At 45.2% G+C, this 20,388-nt stretch overlaps 1 long non-coding RNA gene across 3 annotated transcripts; it reads left to right on the forward strand.

Annotated features, from left to right (window-relative positions):
* The first annotated feature begins 801 nt into the window (after positions 1–801).
* Positions 802–18,642, forward strand: LOC118351195 (uncharacterized). Of its 3 annotated transcripts, none has more exons than XR_004806247.2 (3): positions 802–1,318; positions 15,468–15,604; positions 16,655–18,642. It is a non-coding gene; the product is annotated as an uncharacterized LOC118351195 (long non-coding RNA). The 3 variants fall into 3 exon arrangements; XR_004806245.2 differs by having other exon boundaries at positions 15,468–15,531; XR_007402911.1 differs by having other exon boundaries at positions 802–1,044.
* Positions 18,643–20,388: the final 1,746 nt, after the last annotated feature.

The following is a 20,388-nucleotide window of genomic DNA, read 5'->3' on the forward strand; positions in this document are numbered from 1 at the left end:
GGCGTTATCTGCACTGCAAAAAGAATTTGCCACAGAATTTGAAGGGCCCAGGACTTGGAGAATGTGAGAGATGGAGCTCCTTTGAAGGAGGCTGGCTGGCTGAATGTCTCAGGTTGACAGTACCCACAGAGGGGCACTATCCAGAGTCTGCTTCTTGGCCTTGCAGATCCAGAATCTCAGTCTGGAAATACAGAGTTGACAGGGCTCCGTGGGACTGACTACCACTAACTAATCTAACTCATGAGAGTCCAAAGTATAACTTAGTTGCCAATTTGTCGGTTTACTGAGGGGTCTCCCCTTTCCATTAATTAATTAGTCAAATTTTGAGTGCTTGTTACACATTCAAATTCCCTGCCTTCATGCTGCGTACATTCTAGGGGGAGAGATACGTGGTAAACACATATCTAGTGTATCAGGTGGTAATCATGTGCAACAAGAAAATGACAGTATTTTAAGTGGAAGATAAAGCACTGGGGATGGAAAGGGGGTTCTATGGGGGGAGGGGGGACCCCTGGCAGAGTCACAGCATATGTAAAGGTGAGCATGTACTTGATGTGTTCAGGGAATTGCCAGGAGGCCAGACTACCTGCAGAGACGTGGGGGGCCGGGAAGCGACATCTGAGAAGTATCTAGGCCCAGATCCCTTGCAGGCCTTTGTAAGGATTTTGCTTTGCTCTAAGTGAGGTTTTGAGCTGAAGAATGACATAATCTGATTTACATTTTAATGGCATCACTCTGGCTGGCTCAGTTGAAAATAGATGTGGGGGGGGGGGGCAGGGTAGGGAGGAGGCCAGGGAGGAAGTGAGGAGACTAGTTAAGACGCTTTTGTAACAGTGGAGGCAGGAAATGAGATTGGCTTGGACCAGACTCCACAGCAGCAGAAACTGTGATCAGAGGTCAGATCCTGGATACCTTCTGAAGTAGGCCCGCTGGTATTTGCTGATGGTTTGCTTTGGGTGTGTGAGAGCAAAGAGGAGAAGCAAGGATGCCTCCAAGCTCTTGGCGTGAGGAACTGGGGAGCCAAGTCTCCATTTGCTGTGAACAGTAAGAAAAACCTAGTGCACGCGTGTGCTGTGTTGCTGGGGAAGAAGCAGCAGCCTGGTTTGGGAGATGTTAATTTTGACGTGCCCGTTATATATCTGGAGCTGCATGCCATGGGCTGCATGTGTCTGGAATTCGGTGGAGAGATCCAGGCTGGAGATAGAAATTTGGGAGTCACAGCATGTAGGTGGCATTTCAAATCCTGCCACTGGCGGAAACTCCAAAAGTGAGAGTGTGCACAGAGATCCTGAGCTCTGGGGCTCTGCAACCAATAGAGGTCAGTGAAATGAAAAGCACTCTGCAAAAGAGGCTGATAAGGAACAGCCTGAGAGAAGGGAGGGGATCCAAGAGAGATCAGTGGCCCAAAGCCAATAGAGGGTATTCTGAGGGAGGAGTGACAAGCTGTGTCAGATGCTGCTAATGAGCTCAATAACATGGGAGCAGACATCACTCCCGGAAGCAGACACCAGGAAGTCATTGGCTCACCTTGACAGGAGCGATTTCAGTAGAGGGGTGGCAATCAAAGTTGGGTTGGATGGGGTTCAAGAGAGAAGGGAAGTGAGAGGGGCAAGCTATAGAGATTTCAAGAGTTCTGCCAAAAAGGGAAATAGAATTGAGTTGGTGGCTGAGGAGGGATTGGGGTCAAGGGAGTTTTTGTGGGTTTTGTTTTTTGTTTTGCTTTAGGATGGAAAATATCAGAGGGTGCCTGAGTGGTTCAGTCAGTTAAGCTTCTGCCTTTAGCTCAGGTCATGATCCCAGGGTCCTGGGATGGAGTCCCTTGTTGGGTTCCCTGCACAGCAGTGAGCCTGTTTGTCCCTCTACTTGCTGCTCCCCTTGCTTGTGCTCTCTCTCTCTCTGTCAAATAAATGAATAAAATCTTAAAAAAGAAAGAAAGAAAGAAAGAAAGAAAGAAAGAAAGAAAGAAAGAAAGAAAGAAAGAAAGAAACCAGAGCAAGTCTGCTGATGAGGGGCACCCTGGCTGGTTAAGAGGAGATAAGGTCCAGTACACAGTAGGATCGGCCTTCAATCTGAGAACGGCAGTTCATCCATAGTAGCAAGAGGGAAACTGAAGGGTATAATGTTCTTTGGGATGATGGGAGTGGGTGGACTTCTGTTTTCAGTGAAGTAGGCGGCCTGGTGTCAGCTGAGACTGAGGAGGAAGTTGGACGAGGTTTACAATGTCTGAGAAGAGAGAAGAGGCCCATGGGGTGGTCTAGAACCATACGATGGTCAGTGATCTAGAGCAGTGGTTCCCAAAGTGTGAGCCCCAGCAGGATGCACAGCGTCAGGGGCATCTGAGAACTCGCCAGAGATTCTCAGGCCCCACTCCAGGCCTCCTGGGTCAGGAACTCTGGCGCCAAGTCTGGCAGTCTGTGTTCTGACAAGCCTCCAGGGGACTCTGATGCACACTTAGGGCCAGGAAGCACTGGGGTAGGAATAAATATATTGTGTGTTGCCGGGCAGCAGTAAGAGCCTTCCTGAGGATAGTGGTGGTGGATTTATTTTTTATTTTTATTTTTTAATTTTTTATTTATTTGTGATAGTCACAGAGAGAGAGAGAGAATGAGGCAGAGACATAGGCAGAGGGAGAAGCAGGCTCCATGCACCGGGAGCCCGACGTGGGATTCGATCCCGGGTCTCCAGGATCGTGCCCTGGGCCAAAGGCAGGCGCCAAACTGCTGCGCCACCCAGGGATCCCTGTGGTGGTGGATTTAGAGTGAAGCCAGTGAGGACGATTCAGCAGAGCCCGTGCGGAGACTGCCGTCCCCCTTCCAGCGATTCCACTAGGAACGGACACGTCGCCTGTTCCAGCTAATGTGGCGGATGGAAAAGTCTGCAGAGAAGGGCTTTTAGCAATGACGCCCTCTGTCTTAAAAAATGGGTTCCAGGAAGAGGCAATTTCTTTTTTGCTTCAGGGTTTTGTGGTGCCGAGATATGGCAGTGTCTTCCCGCCCAGGAAAACAGCCTGAGGACCAGGCCAAGAGGAGGGCAGAGTGGAAGGGAAGGCGCCAGATTCCTGACAATGCTGTTCAGGCACTGCACCAGACCTCTGGACAAACTTCGCCACCTCTGGACTGACTGACTGACATGGAATGTACCAGACTCATGCTCTGTCACCACATCCTCATCGATAAAATAGGAAAACTGGTAGTAATAGCCACCACCCATGAGGGTTCTAAAGAGCAAAGGAAGGTCACGCTGTTGAAAATAGCTTCCATTATCATAAAACACCACACAAATGTCAATCACTAATGTTATTTCCATTAGCACTCTTGTACTGTGGCTCCAATTTTATGCATTTTATTTCATATACACTTTTTTTAAAAAAGATTTTATTTATTTATTCATGAGAGAGACACACACACAGAGGCAGAGACACAGGCAGAGGGAGAGGCAGGCTCCCTGCAGGGGGCCAGATGTGGAACTCGATCCCAGGACTCTGGGATCACGTCCTGGGCCTAATGAAGGCAGACGCTGAACCTCTGAGCCACCCAGGCACCCTCATATACACTTTTCTACAAAGTGAGTGACGGTGATGGTGAAGGCAACAATGCTTTTACCTTAAGCAGCCAGTCCTAAGTGGGAATCCTTTGTCTCAGGACACCAGCCAGCCAGTGCACCTCACAGGCAGAGGCTCTCACCAGGGGGACTTTGAGGTTCAGCTGGGGGTAAAACAGGCCCCAAAGTACTTGCAAAAGAGCAAATTCCGCAGCCCAAAGCACTGCAGCTCCTCGCCCCACTGATATATCTCCCCCGTTTTGAAATCCCATAGCCCATTTCAAGTCTCCCTCTAAGATTACAAATTTCATTCTGAGTGCCCCCCTCCCAAACAAGCAAAAGCACCCCCTTGCCATAGCAGGTCTTCCTCCCTGGATGAAGCATGCATACCCTCTTCCCCCTCCATGTTGCTCCCCACTGGAGCTCATTTCCCCAGTGGACCTCCTCTTCTCCCTCCTTGCCAGTCAGTGTCTATGGGGCTTTGCCTTGGCTCTCACATGTCCCTGTGATTCAATAGAAAGAGGAGTTTCTTTTACTTCCTTAGTTATCTTTAAGGCTCTCCTTCTAAGCTCAGCTTAGCCCTACCATCACCTTGGGCTCAGCTCATAGATCCCATTGGATCAGCACCATGTGTGCGCTGGGCATGGAGGCAGAGAGCCCTTTGGCCTGTATAACTTTTAAGGGTAGCCTTTCTCTCTCGAACTGGGCTGAGGGATCCACTAGTTCTGCACCAGACACGTTGACATGGAGGTTGCTGGCATCTTGAACATGATTTTACTACTCACCATGTTGTTACTGCTTCGTGCTCAGGGCCGACTGTTGCTGGCCCTGGCTCTGCTTCCTGCGAGGAGCCTCTGACCAAAGGTGGCCCCAGGAGAGACTTGGGCAGTTTCCCTGGGGAAAGAGACATTTTACATCTGTGTGAGGCAGGGAGAGCAGTAAGAGGGAGAAACCAGATTGCATGCAGTACCCACAATAAAATGGTAATAGTGAAACAATAAAACAATCCACTAAAGGAACAGCAGATGCAGCTGTGCACAGAGGGTGGGTGACCCATGGACTGTTGGAGAACTGGCACAAGGGACTTCAGACTATCGTGACTAGATCTCCCTACACCCGCTTGCAAAGAGCCAGTAGAATAGGCTGGTGTAAGGCAGCCCATACCCCAAGTACTGATAGGGACCACTGGGTGTGCCTCAAGGAACCAGCTCACTCTCCTGCAAAATTGTGCCCTCGCTGGAATCATGAATGGATAGGAGTCCTTGTAGGGGTCACATTCCTTCAAACTGGAATCTCTTTGAAAATCTCTTTGCCAGAATGGATCTGGCATCTCTAAGAACAGAGGACTAGGTTCTTAACCTATGTGCTCTTCTACTAGTCCTCAGGCCTCACAAGAACAGAGCTGTATTTTATTCATCTGTGTACCCTCAGAGATGAGCCCAGAGTTTGGCAGGTGTCTGTTGCCATGGAAGTTTCGTTGAGCTGAAGGCCTAGACCAGGGGTGGGCGAATGGTCTCCATTGCAGATCTATTTCAACTTCGAAAGCAGCCACAGATAATTATGTAAACAAAGGGATGAGGTGATGTTCTGATAAAACTTTATTGGATGGATGTGGACACTTGAGTTTCATACAATTATCTCATGTCATGAAATACTCTTTTGGTTTTTTTCCACCATTTAAAAATGTAAAAGCCAAAAAAAAAAAAAAAAAAAAAAAAGTAAAAGTCGTTCTTAGCCTGTTGGCTGCACAAAAACAGATAGCAGGCCAGATTTGGCTCATGGGTTTTAGTTTACTGACTCCTGGTCTAACATATCAAAACAGTTGATACGTTAAGAGCCTCCACTTGCTGTTTCCAGTGGGGGGCTCTTTACAGCTGTTGGGAGGGGCATGGCTCAACAGCTGGATCACCCCACTCCTCCCTGGTGCACTTGTATACACACACACCACACACACACACACACACACACACACACACACAGATCTAACAAGGCCACTGTTCCGGACATCAGGGTGTGGGGTGGGTCTCCAGGTTGCCACAGTAATTGCAGATACACTTTCAAAACTGCTGCTTCTTGGTAAGAGTAAGATGTGTAGACTGTCAACGACTCGAACCTGATTTATCCTTCTGCCCAACCCCCTTGCCACCACCCAGCACACAGAGATCAGGGTGGGAGACCATAATTAGTGTGACACTGAGAGAGAAAGAGAGAGACTGAGTAGCAAGGAAAGATGACAGTGGTCAAGAAAATAATTCCTGGGGATCCCTGGGTGGCGCAGCGGTTTGGCGCCTGCCTTTGGCCCAGGGCGCGATCCTGGAGACCCGGGATCGAATCCCACATCAGGCTCCCGGTGCATGGAGCCTGCTTCTCCCTCTGCCTATGTCTCTGCCTCTCTCTCTCTGTCTCTCTGTGACTATCATAAATAAATAAAATTTAAAAAAAAAAAAAAAAGAAAAAGAAAATAATTCCTAATATTAGCAATGCTTCCTCTCAAAGCTTTACATCTTTTGGTGCATTTTAATCTTTCAGGCTCTTTCACATGCTTTGGTTCATGTGTTCCTTGCCAACTCATAAGGAGTAATTCACCCCACGGAGGAAACTAGAGGCTAGAGAGCTTGGGGGATTGATTTGCTCACTGTCATGTGCTGTCCGTGCAAGAGCCGAGACTCAGTTTATTTGTTCATTTATTCCATAAACAAGTTTTGAGGGTAGTAAATGTCATACAACGTGCCAGGCAAGAGGAATTAGAGATGAATAAGACTTGGCTCTTGCCCTCAGGGTATGTCCCTCCAGTTGCTCAAGGCTCCCCTGAGAAACTGACTCCCCTGGCGCTCTCTGTAAGGATGATTTTCAGCGCCAGCTTTTCTGGACTATACCTGGATCTTCAGTCATGGCAAACATCCTATGGGACAAATGCCATAGGCTGAGCACCCTCCTTCACCTCCATCTGCTCACACCAGCACCAGGTCTAGAAAAGATGGACCCTAAGCCCCAGGAGATGCTCCTTTTGTCCAGGGGATGCTCCTTCATGGGGATCAAGTCTAGAATGGGATTTGGTGGCAGGGGCTGTTGGGGAGCCCCAGGGAATCGCCAGACACAACCATGCACATTTGAATCTCTCATTCCAGAGGCAGAATTGCTGGGGAAGGTTTCTCATGCTGAGTGAGAATTTCCCTCTGCTTCCTTGTAAAGTGAGAAAAGCTTCCAGGTTATTTTTAGCAAGAAGCCCCAGGTTATTGTGACCCTGAGCAAGTCATCTAACCTCTTTGAATTTCCATTTCTACATCTGAGGGTATAAGAGGAGACATGCCCTGTCTACCCCACTGGGTGCAAACATTCCAAGAACTGGCCACGAAGACGTGGAAGCACTATCATCTGGGTGCATCCTTCCCACTCTAGATCTGCCTTTGTAGACCTAGGGAATGATGTGCGATCTCCTGGGTCAACTAGAGCAGGATTTGGTCCCTGCATTTTGGTGTCACCTTTTCAGAAGAACCAACCTGTTCCGAAGCATCAGATGCCCAGACATCGTGCAAGATGAAGAGAAGCCTAGGATTCTTCCTGAATCCAGGCAGTGTTTTGAGCGAGCGCCCTGCAGAGGAACACGCATTACATCACTTGAAATGTCATGGCACTCAGGTTCCCAAAGTATTCTGTTGACAAGTGATATTGGGGGGACACACTCTGACTTTTATGTTAGCTTGCAACTTGGCCTTTTGTGTTTCCCAGGTGAATTCTTGCTGTCCTCCCTGCACAGTCTGTGCTTGCCACGAGGTAGCTCCATCTGGTGGGATCTACCTTGGGGGCTCTGAGGTGCCCCCTCTTCCTACCCAGAACCCAGAGGAGCTCCGCCCACCACCTCCTGGCTGGCTCCGCCCACCTGCTCCTCCTGCGGGAGGACACGCCCCTCAGCCCGCCCAGGCTAGGTGGCTTGCTCTAGTTAGGGGGTTTCTGCCTCCTTTCCATGCTTTCCTACCTCCGATGTGCTTTTTATTTTAATACTTACATTTTAATAGTTGATTGCCTCAAATGGGCTATAGAATTATTTATTTTGCTCTCATGAATCTGTCTTCTGATCTGAGATATCGAATCCCTCACTGTTTTGGGATTTACAGCCTGGCTGCTCTAGAGTTCGCAAAGCTTTTCCATTAAAGGTCTCTCTCCTCTGCCAATATTTATTGCTAGAGTCACTGTTGCCCAGAAGCTACTCTCTGCTGCATCTTCTGGGAAATGAAATTTATGTCTCCTGGCACTGATGGGGGTGATATCACCGAGGCACTGTTTACATCACCGGGTGCCGTAAGCCCTGAGCCGGTCTCTAATGGATGGCAAAGGGGTGGGGGGAAAGGAACAGAGTGAATTTACATAAACAAACATGCCTACCTCTTCCTTTCCTTCCCTTCCCTGCACAATCCCACCCACCACTTGTATTGACAGTATCATAACATAATTAGAGGAATCTATTAAAATTGACACCTCCCCTTAAAATCAGTGTTGAGTGGCTGGGGTCAGTAGTGGTGGAGGGATGGGCAGCAGAGGGATGCCCAGCTTTTGTGTGGAGGGCATCTGCTCAAAGGGCAGTAACTGTGCCTTCCCTTTGTAGCGAGTCACCCCCTTATAAACCACGTGACATGCATTTTCCTGCCTCTGTTGACAGGTGAGCTAACTAAGGGATGGAGACTCAGAGTTGGGCTAGTTCTGACCTAGGATTCCAACCTAGCTTTTCAGACCCAGGGCTCTGTTTCCATGATCCCCTGGTTTGGTGGCGAGTGCTTGGTGAGGGGTGAGTGCAGCTCTCAGCCCCAGCTCCTCTCCCACCTGCCCTACATGAATGTCTCTCCCTCCCCGCCACCTCCCGCCCCAGGCTCCAAAGCAAGCTGGCCCAGAAGAGAGACAGAAAATGCCTGAGCAGCAGTTCTCTGGGTACACATAGCCTCCGCCCCCTCTCTTCTCTCTTTCCCTAGTTAGCCAGCCTTCTCCTACCACGTTGTATCTATTTTCTCCAGTGAGTGTTGATGCCGTTGCCACTTGCTCACCCCCATTCACTCCCCAACCTACTGCACTCTTCTCTCCTCCCCCTCCCCACTTCACCTGAATTGACCAGTGAGCCCCCAGCTCCCAGCTCAATGGACAGCTTTGGGGCCCAGGGCTGACTTCGGGGGCACGAGAGGAAGACAGTGGCACGGGCACCCCTCCGCAGAAGGGCCCCATGCTTGGTTTAGCGCTCCACTGTTGCTGTCTTGAAATTCTTAATATATTTTTTGAACAAGGGATTCTAGATTCCCATTGTGCACCAGGCCTCACAAATTATGCTGCTAATCCTGCTGGGATCTTTTAAAAATGTAACTTCTGTATCAAACATCATCCATGGTCCACCCAACATGCCTTCTCCCTCCATTCCTCCAACAGATTCCCATTCTTTTCAGCTGCCATTGAGACCCCTTGATTTCAGGGGGAGGCCATTCCTGAGCTATAGAGAATGAATCTGATTGACAAAGGCAGGGATGGGTGGAAGGTTACAACTTTGGGTCCAGGATTGATCTAAAGGTGACCACATGACCTAGAGAGGAAAGAGAGGAAAGTAAAAGCTTGTTCTGGGAAAGCTTTAGTGTTCCTGAGAAAAATAGGTGGACTCAGCTGGCTTGCTTTACTCTCCTTCCCATGGATGTGGACCTCGATCCCTGGAGGTGGAGCACCCATCTTGTGGCAGGAGAAGGACATCCAACATGCTGCCAGTGGCAGAGAGAAAGAAAGGCACTGGGCCATTGTTGAGCATTGTGTCTCTAAATTTCTTACTATGCATCAAACAAACAACAATAGCAGCATCAAAACCCTTATCTTTTGAAGTCATAGCTGCGATTTTTTTTTTTTTTTTTACTTCAGATGGACTGTTTTGTAACTGCTATGACTTCCCCTGCTCAGCATAATTTGGCACAATGTTATCTATTTCCCCCACTTAAAATATTCTTCCCTTGGCATTCAGGATACCAGGTCACTAGATTTTTCTGATCACTTCTTGTATTTCCTCTCCAGAGTCCAGTCCTTGATAGTGGGGTCTGGCAGCACTTAGTGGTTCATTCTTTTACTCATTGCTAAGTATTTACTGGGCGCTGCCGTGTGTTGGGCCTTATATGAAGCATGGCAGGTGCAGCCGGGCAGATAGACGAGGCCCCTGCTCTGATGGAGCTTACACTGTAGTCCTGGGCGCTGCCCCAGCTGCTGTCCATACTCCTCCTGGGAAACCTCACTCACTTTTGCAGCGTCCCCATGTGCCTCTGCCTCATTCTCATGCAGGACTTCACATTGAGCTATCTAATTAAGCAACAGTCCACAGATCCTCCTAGAAAAGAGAGAAGAGGCTGAGCTGCCCCGTGGTGAGTCAGTTATGATATTATCTCTCTTCCGTATTCCCAGCCAAGATATGAAGAGAAGACACAAAAGAGTTGGCTACAAAAAAAAAAAAAAAAAAAAAAGAGTTGGCTACCTTTTCTCCTACCTAAGCCCCAACTTTATTTTTCTGCAATACTCACACACGTTAGGAGATTCCAAAGTAGCAATTTCCCCTTGACAGAATCCTGCCATATGTGGGGATTCTCTGTTTTCTTTTTTTAAATTTCTTTTTCTCCTTTTAATTTGTAACTCAAGTACGGTTGAGTGGGGCTCTTCTTTCATTTCCTATAAAAGGTATTGAAAGTTCCCATCAGGTTTAACAGTTACTGCACTGTTACCACTGCCAGACCCTCACTCACACACGACTGTGCCAGGAAATTGTAAAAGAGGAGATTGGAAGTGAAAACGTGTCAACTTCCCCCAGACCACTCGTGAAGGAAGACGGCTACTATTGATAATGGCATGTCTTGGAAATGTGCTTCATTTGAGAAAAGGTTGTTTTTTCTTTCTTTCTTTTCTTTTCTTTTCTTTTCTTTTCTTTTCTTTTCTTTCTTTTCTTTCTTTTCTTTTCTTTTCTTTTCTTTCTTTCCTTTCTTTCTTTTCTTTCTTTCTTTCTTTCTTTCTTTCTTTCTTTCTTTCTTCTTTCTTCTTTCTTCTTTCTTCTTCTTTATAAAGATTTTATTTATTCAGAGAGACACAGAGAGAGAGAGAGGCAGAGACACAGGCAGAGGGAGGAACAGGATCTCTGAGGGAAGCCGGATGCGGGACTTGATCCTGAGACATATAGGATCTAATCATTGAGCTAAAGGCAGACGCTCAAACACAGAGCAACCCAGGTGCCTGGAGAAAAGTTTAAAATGAAAAAACTTCAAATAAAATGACAACCCATTAATTCCACTTAGAATGCTAGGGGATTTAACCTAAAGATATAATTCAAATGACTAAAGATCATTGATTCATAGATATGATTATTGTTTGCTTATGATAACAAAAAAATGGGAACAACTTTTCTTACTGTTATCCATGTAATTCACTACATTCTTACATTAAAGGAGGAACGTGGGATCCCTGGGTGGCGCAGCGGTTTAGCACCTGCCTTTGGCCCAGGGCGCGATCCTGGAGACCCGGGATCGAATCCCACGTCGGGCTCCCGGTGCATGGAGCCTGCTTCTCCCTCTGCCTGTGTCTCTGCCTCTCTCTCTCTCATTCTGTGTGACTATCATAAATAAATACAAATTAAAAAAAAAAATAAAGGAGGAACGTGGGCAGCCCCGGTGGCTCAGCGGTTTAGTGCTACCTTCAGCCCGGGGTGTGATCCTGGAGACCTGGGATCGAGTCCCATGTGGGCCTGCCTGTGTCTCTGCCTGTCTCTCTTTCTCTCTGTGTGTCTGTCATGAACAAATAAGTAAAACTTTAAAAAGAAAATAAAGGAGGAACACTACATGATCATTTCAAGAGATGCTAAAAAAGCACTTGTTTTTGAATTCGGTGACTATCCCTAATAAATATTTTTAGTAAGCCAGGAATAAAAGGAAAACCCTTAATTTATAAAGAGTATATCTTTTTTAAAACCCCCATAACACACATTATGTTGAACAAGGAAACAGAACAAGCCCTCCCATCAGAGTTTGGTGAAACACTCCACAGAGCTGAGACTATAGTTAGGTAAGTGAGGAACCTGACTGAGGTACAAATGCTAAGAGCATGCCAAAACACTCAGCAATCAAGTAAACTAAACAGTATCTTAATGCAACATTTAAAAAAATAAAATTAATGTAAAAACTCCTTGACGAATAAAATAGATAAAATTTACAAATTTTAAATATAGATTGGATCAGTATTTTTCCCAATTTTTTCCTTTTTGCCTCCATCTCTAATGTGGCTCTTTTGTGTTCACTAAAATGTTCTTTATCTTAAAAAAATGTTATCTTGATTAATGAATTTCCTGGTACCTCCCTATATTATACATCCAAGGCAAGTGTCTCACCTCATCCTGGGGTTTACTGAGATGGAAATGAACTTCCCTGTGGTAACCTATGGTGGTTTGTGTAGGACAATAACCCAACAGTGGAGCCTTGCTTGTCTTTGTCATGGCCTCCCTTACCCCTGCCCACCCGTCACCCCTCAATCTAACATCTGAAGATGAATATAAGGGTTTATTTTCAACAAATGTTTAAGGGGTATCTTCCATGTGTCAGCACTAGGTGTACAATGATCTACACATTCTCAGTCTCATGGAGCTTATAGTTGGCTGTTGGAGAACAACAATTAAACAAGCAGTAATAATAAAGTATAGTAAGGGCCATAGTGGAGCAGAGGTATCAGAATTAGAAGAGCCCCATTTGCTAGTCAGAAGACATGAGGTCCAGTCCCCAGCCTGAAGCTTGATTAGGATCTGAGGGGCAGGAGGGACTAATGAGAAGGATGAGGCTCTCAGAGATAACTGTTCGTGAAAAGGCTTATTTGAGAACATGACAGAATTACAGTAAGACTAGAGCTCTCAAGAGGCAAGTGTGGTGTAGAAAGAGTGAAACTAGAGAGGGAGCCAGAGGGAAGGTTGTGAAGGACTTTGAAAACTACATGGAAGAATTTGGAATTAATCCCCAGAGCAGTGAGGAACCTTTGAAACAGGAGAATGCTTGGATTGAGTTCATGTTTCAGAAAGACCATTCCATCTGTGCTGTGAAGAATGCAGGAAGGTAAAACTCATCCAGAAGACCAGTTAGGATGCTGTTAGGGTTGCTGCTATGGACTGAATGTGTGTGTCCTCTACCCCCCAAATTCATATGTTGAAACTCAACCCCCAGCATGATGGCATTTGGAAGTGGGACCTTTGGGAGGTGATTACATCATGGGGGTGGAGGCCTCATGAATAAGATTAGTGCCCTGGGATCCCTGGGTGGCGCAGGGGTTTGGCGCCTGCCTTTGGCCCAGGGCGCGATCCTGGAGACCCGGGATCGAATCCCGCATCGGGCTTCCAGTGCATGGAGCCTGCTTCTCCCTCTGCCTCTCTCTCTTTCTCTCTCTGTGACTATCATAAATAAATAAACATTTAAAAAAAAAAAGATTAGTGCCCTTATAAAATAGGCCAGAGAGTTCCCTAATCCCTTCTATCACATCAGAACTCAGACAGTCCAACTCATTTTGAAAGTGTTTTCGGTTGCATACATGCAGAAAGATAGTCTAGCAAGACTATCCACTTTTGAACCAGGAAGTGAGCTCTTACCAGACACTCAATCTGTCAGCACCTTGATCCAGGACTTCCTGGCTTCCAGAACTGTGAGAAAAAATATCTGTTATCAGTCACCCAGTTTGTGGTATTATTTTAGATAGCAGCCCAAATGGGCTAAGTTAGTAATCTAGGGGAGAAATGTTGGTGGTCTGATTAGGGTGGTGGTGGTGGGGGGGGGGTGTTGATGCATTTGCACAATGTTGAGTAGATATAATCAACAGGACTTGGTGACTGATTAGATGTGAGAGGTGATGGGGAAGAAAGAATCAAGGATAACATGTAGGTGTGTGACTTGTGCAATTTTTAAATGTATCAGCTCTACTATCTAGCAAACTTGATGAATTTTCCTTTCAGTTCTAAGATGTAACTGTGGATTTTCTATGTAGACAGTTACATTAACTGCAGTTAGGAGTGGTTTTGTCCCTCACCTTCCCATATATTGATAGCAGGGAGAGTTCTGTCAGGAAATTAGGAGTGGCTCTTGGTATTGCAGGCGGAGAGACTTAATAGAGAGGATTAGGTGCCTACAACACTGTTGGGAAAATGGAATTAGTGAAAGTCATAGGAAGTCGCTAGCTTTTAGGTTTACCCCTGCAGCTGTGGTTTTACGATTAAAAGTTGTCAGGAAACTACAAAAAACCTCCACTGATGGATCACGGCTGTCGTACAGCAGTGAAAGTGGTAGCTGACAGGGTGCCCTGAGGACTTTGCAAACCCTTGTTTCTATCAAAGCCCAAGCACCGACAAGCCACTGCCAGAGACAGAACAACACAGCATGCTTCCAGGCCCTTCCATCTCCAAATCTTAAGCAAATCTCATTGGCTGACTGTTATGTGGTTCAGAGCGCCGGACATAAAGGAGCATGGGATACATAGTTCTCAGGCTTCCAACCCCTACAATAAAGGACACAAATAGTAGAAATAAAAGTTGGTTGTAAGAGAAACCAAGAAAAACCAAGAGCCAGCACAGTTTTGCCTTACTTTGCTAGACTATCCTTCTGTATGTATGCAACCAAAAACACTTTCAAAATGAGCTGGACTGTCTGAGTATTTCACCCACCATTCTCCCCGATAGACCCTGTATTCTAGAAGATGCACAAAATGATACACAGCTTTCCAAACATATTTCCTTGCCTTTGCACTTGTCCTGCCACTCAAAAGGTACCTTTCCTCTGCTTGTGGAAGATTCTGCCCATTCTTCTTCCACTTATGCCCTCCTTGTCTCATACCTGCATCAGGCAGGATTGACTTGAATCTCTCAGTACTTTCTCTGCACCTGGTTCACTATTCTATTATAGCCACTTGCCCCAATGAATTTCAGTGTTTAGTCAAGGTGGCCATCTCCTCCAGCAGACATAAGCATCCTAAAGTAAGAGGCCAGGGTTTATTTCATGTTTCTGTCCCAGGGATCTACTACAGTGCTTGGAACATAAATGTGCTCATTAAAGACTTATTGAGTGTATGAAGGACCGTGTCTACAAGGTCACTCAGGGTAAGCACCGAAGGTTGAATGAAGAGCGGCCACCTTTAGAAACAGGCAGGCCGTTTATTCCTGAAAAGGGGCCTCAGCAGTGTTAGAATCTTGGATGGATGAAAATTGTTTATAAATTGTTTATTAATACTAGCTACAAGTTCTAAATTCTTATTTCCTATTTATGTTGACTTTTTCCAGTCTTTTCCAAGCTTTTATCATCTGTTCTTGCCTTCTCAAGGTTGTAGTGCTGTTTCGTATTAAAATACAATTCCTATGCCACGTTCTGGTTGCCCCCATCACATCAGATTAATGCAATGATGGCTTAAGCTCCTGGGGAAATGTGGGTCATTACATGTTGCTGACAGCAACCCTCACAGTGACATTGCAGCAGGGACAGAGAACATCTTAATAAATTATTATTTATACAAAATCAGAGAGCTCTAGAGTTTGACACGTCCTTAGAGAGCCAATCTTTTTGTAACACCGAAATGGAGATTGAAAATTTCCCGTGATTCCTTAGCGCTATGAAAAATTGGTTAGCGAGCTCATCTCTTCCTTCTTCAGGTGGGGAAAGCTGCTAGTGCCAGACCTCTGAGACTTCCCAGGCCCCAGTGCAGTGTTACATGAAAAATAAGCAATTAACCAAATGTTTTTAAATGGCTGCATGCGTGTCCTATTTGTTAAATCCCTCAAAGCCGATATTGTATGGTTCCCTAAAGGACATGTACCCACAGTAACCTGGAAAATCTTTGTTTTTCTTTGTAGCAGACACAGGATACGACTCGGTATCCATTTCTAACCTCATTTCTCTTGTCCACTTTTGCTTCTAAAGCCCAGGGAAGCTAAGCACTTTGTCAGCCTCGCTGTATTGGAAGTGACCAGGCGACAGTTTTGAAGTAAGTGAGATGTAAGCAGAAGCCTGCAGTTTTCTGGGAACATTTTCCTTTCCTGATGGAAGGGACAAAGGAGGTAGATACTTTCCTTGCTCCTTTTTCTGTCTGTGGGGTGACTGTGTTGGCTGCACCTACATCAGCCTGCTTGTGTCCATTGGGAAAAGCCAAGAGAATGTCGGGGATGTTGGCTGATGTAGAATGGCCAGACCAACACCAGCACCATCTACATCCCTGCTTCTTGTGATGTGAGAGCAACAGGTCCCTCTTTGTTCAAGCCACTGAGTTTCTATTCCTTGCTTCTAGGTGCTTTTCTGATATTTACTCTAAGTCAGCTGCAGAACCTGGCTAAACAGGAGGGACAGGCTGACAGATGTGGATATTGCTATTAATGTACTTTATAGGTTCAGTTTTGTAACATTTCCCTGTCACCCCATTAAAAAAATGTTGTCTCAAGAATACATAAAATTTGAGAACAGAGGAAAACAGTTGCTGTCTCATCTCAGCCCCATTGTTCGATGTAGTTTTGTTTTAGCTGCGTGGTATTAAGAGAATCCTAATTCACACACGTGGGTGGTTGCAAATGTACAGGTGTGTTCACCTGGCAATTTCAGATCAGAAGGTGTCAAAGAGGAGTGTGAGGATAATTTCCCTTCAAGATGGAGTTAATACCAGCACGTGAGACCTGTTCTTCCTGAAGGGGAGAATGTCCAGTCTGGAGGGAGGGAGTTAGCAAACAGTTTGTTCGACCAAGGAAATCCTCATTCCTCAAAGCAAAATATCATGCAGTGAAAAACAGTCCAGATTCTGGAGGCACACTTTATGACTTCAACTCCTAAGACTATTCCCTGTGGACTGAGTGCCTCTGTTTTTGTGTCATATGTTTGCAAAATGGGCACGTTAATGGTGCCTACCTTATGAGGTTGTGGGTGGCTTGCATCCACCAATACAGGCGAGGCTCTAGAATAATGATGGACACCTCATAACAACAACTGTTAACAATGGTGAGATGTCCAATGAGGTCCTAGCTTCTCCATTGCCTGTCTCTGTCAGATATTTACTAAAAAATTTAAAATAGATAAGTCTATTTTGCTTGAAACATTGACTACATGGTTTGATGTCTTTGCAGATCAATTACCTATGATTAACCCAAAAGCTTCACCTTGCCAAGGTAAACTTCTTCAGCCTTTCAAAGGAAGAGAAGCATTCAGATCTTACAATAGATGCTGGAACTATGTATAATGTGAAGCAATCATTGCCCTGCAACCTTTGTCCAATAGTATTTTAAGACTAATTACTGTACTGTGATCTTGAGGGGTGCTAGGCAAATATATATTTCATCTGGCATTTAATTTCTTAGGGCCTGTGCATGCTATATTTGATAGTCATGTGTACAATTTTATGTAAATAGACATGGGAAGGCCTGCATTAAAAAAGAAAAAAAAAGCCCAAACAATAATAACATAGAAAGAACCAGTACAGAGCTGCAACATTCTGAATCAACAAACATTTACAACATATTTCCGGCAGGAGCTACATACACAGAAACATGTAAAGCTGGAAGCCCAATTTAAAGATGTTGGTTGTTTCTAGTATATAAACATTTGGTGTGCGAAATATTTAACGTGAATTTCTTTAATCGAGGTATTTGTGATTGTAAAACAAAAATCTTTTTTAAAAAATGATTTTATTTATTTATTTGACAGAGAGAGAGAGAGAGAGAGAGAGCACAAACAGGAGTGGCAGGCAGAGGGAGAAGGAAAAGCAGGGAGCCTGACATGGGACTCAATCCCAGGACCCTGGGATCATGATCTGAGCCAAAAACAGTTGCTTAACTGACAGAGCCCCTCAGGCACCCTGTACAACAAAAATCAAGTATTTGTAGGCTCCTAAAGTATCCCTGCATGACTGTAGTTGTCCATTGACCAGAGTTCAACAATGATCCAAACTATCCCTAGAGTCCCTTCGAAAATTTGGAATTTTAAGTTACAGAGATGAATGCATGAGATCCAACCCCTCCTACTTTGGTCATTCATCCAGGTACGCTGGCTCTCTATTCTCTATAAGGTGAGTCTACCTCAAAACTAATAGAATTCTCTTACTTTAAGACATTCCATAGAAGGTGGTTCCATAGCATAGGACTTAAATAAATTAGTCATTGCCAACAAGTTGCCAACTTGTTGTTGCCAACAGGTCATTGTCATCTGAATTTAAAATGTCTTAGAGGAACCTCCACACAGTTTTCCAGAGTGGCTGCACCATTTCACATTCCCACCAACAGTGCAAGAGGGTTCCCTTTTCTCCGCATCCTCTCCAACATTTGTGGTTTCCTACCTTGTTAATTTTCCCCATTCTCCCTGGTGTGAGGTGGTATCTCATTGTGGTTTTGATTTGTATTTCCCTGATGGCAAGTGATGCGGAGCATTTTCTCATGTGCTTGTTGGCCATGTCTAGGTCTTCCTCTGTGAGATTTCTGTTCATGTCTTTTGCCCATTTCATGATTGGATTGTTTGTTTCTTTGCTGTTGAGTTTAATAAGTTCTTTATAGATCTTGGAGACTAGCCCTTTATCTGATATGTCATTTGCAAATATCTTCTCCCATTCTGTAGGTTGTCTTTTAGTTTTGTTGACTGTATCCTTTGCTGTGCAAAAGCTTCTTATCTTGATGGTTCCTCAAAGAGTTAAAAATAGATCTGCCCTATGACCCAGCAATTGCACTGCTGGGGATTTACCCCAAAGATACAGATGCAGTGAAACGCCGGGACACCTGCACCCCGATGTTTATAGCAGCAATGTCCACAATAGCCAAACTGTGGAAGGAGCCTCGGTGTCCATCGAAAGACGAATGGATAAAGAAGCTGTGGTCTATGTATACAATGGAATATTACTCAGCCATTAGAAACGACAAATACCCACCATTTGCTTCGACGTGGATGGAACTGGAGGGTATTATGCTGAGTGAAATAAGTCAATTGGAGAAGGACAAACATTATATGTTCTCATTCATTTGGGGAATATAAATAATAGTGAAAGGGAATAGAGGGGAAGGGAGAAGAAATGGGTGGGAAATATCAGAAAGGGAGAAAGAACATGGAAGACTTCTAACTCTGGGAAACGAACTAGGGGTGGTGGAAGGGGAGGAGAGTGAGGGGTGGGGGTGACTGGGTGGTGGGCACCGGGGGGGACACTTGACGGGATGAGCACTGGGTGTTATTCTGTATGTTGGCAAATTGAACACCAGTAAAAAATAAATTTATTATTAAAAAAATGTCTTAAACAATTAGGGCATTTACTATCTCACATAACATGAAGTGTAGGAGGACAGCTTCTTGGTTGATTCATTCAGTATTTTCTGTACTTTCTGCTCAGCTGTCTTTACCATGTTGGTCATTTTTTCTTGTGGCCTCAAGATGGCTGCCACAGCTCCAGTGATCATATTTGTGCACAGCCATATTCAGAGGTAGAAAAGAGATGTCTGGATTCTTTTCAGTTCTCTTAAAAGCTAAAAAACCTTTCCCAGAAGCATCCCCAGTAGAGTTAGCCTCCAATCTCATTGATCAGAATTAAGTTACATGTTCTTTCTTAAGTCAGTTCCTAGCAAGGGGAATAAAATTACCTTGATTGGTTAGATGATCAAGATTGATGTGCTGGGCCTGGGATTAGGGCCAAATTCAGGAGAGCCCATGGCCACACTGAGGACTGAGCATGTTGGAAAGCAAACAACAGAGCGGGATTCTGGGTGAAAAATCAAGAGTGGCTGCAAGAGTCTAAAGGATAGCATTCTGAAGAGAGCCAGAAACCTATCTCCTGCCTGTCTGCTGGCCCCCCTCCCCAGGCTGGGTGGGAATGGGAGCAAAAGACGCAGGAAGCAGTTAGGACAAGAGAGCTACATTGTGCCTACACAGATCCCAAAATTCCAATAGAATTGAAGATTCAATTGATCTGTTTCGCGTAGCTTTTGGAGATTGTTATACTTGTACTAACAATTTCGTTTTGGTTCGTTGTGATACTGGTGTGTGCAGGGGATATAGGTGTTAGGTGCATAACTGTTAGCCAAACAGCTTTTCCTTTTATGATGTTTTTTTCCAAAGATTTTATTTATTTATTTATGAGAGACAGAGAGAGAGAGAGAGAGAGAGAGGCAGAGACACAGGCAGAGGGAGAAGCAGGCTCCATGCAGGGAGTCCGATGTGGGACTTGATCCCGAGACTCCAGGATCATGCCCTGGGCCGAAGGCAGGCGCTAAACCACTGAGCCACCCAGGGATCCCCTGATATTTTGTTTAATGTTTTGCTATCATGAAAATATTTATGACTCTGCTCTAAGTGTGGACCCCCTCCTTAGAAAAAAGAGCACACAGGCACTTTCGTACAAATTTTGTAAATAATTTTAGGAGATCCACTGATGTCTTGTCACTTATTCATGATCTCCAAGTTATAGCCCTATGATATCACTGAAAAAAAAGGTATTTATTTATTTATCTATTTTTGAAAGATTTTATTTATTTACTCATGAGAGACAGAGAGACAGAGAAAGAGGCAGAGACATAGGCAGAGGGAGAAGCAGGCTCCCTGCAGAAAGCCTGATATGGCGCTTGATCCCAGGATTCTGGGATCATGACCTGAGCCAAAGGCAGACTCTCAAGCACTGAGCCACCCAGGCACCCCCAAAAAAGATTTAGTGTGACGAAAAAAATAAGATTTAGTGTGAGGAAATAAGCAAAGCAAAACAGCAAAATCGGGACGTCTATTGGACTTTTGTTAGCTCTGCGGCCTTTTTTGAATCTTTTTTTAAGACCTCAATTTTACCTCTATAAAGTGGAACTACTGGAGTTATTTCAAAAACCAAGTGGATAGCGCATAA

Source organism: Canis lupus, chromosome 17, assembly GCF_003254725.2.
Source record: "Canis lupus dingo isolate Sandy chromosome 17, ASM325472v2, whole genome shotgun sequence".
Lineage (NCBI taxonomy): Eukaryota > Metazoa > Chordata > Mammalia > Carnivora > Canidae > Canis > Canis lupus.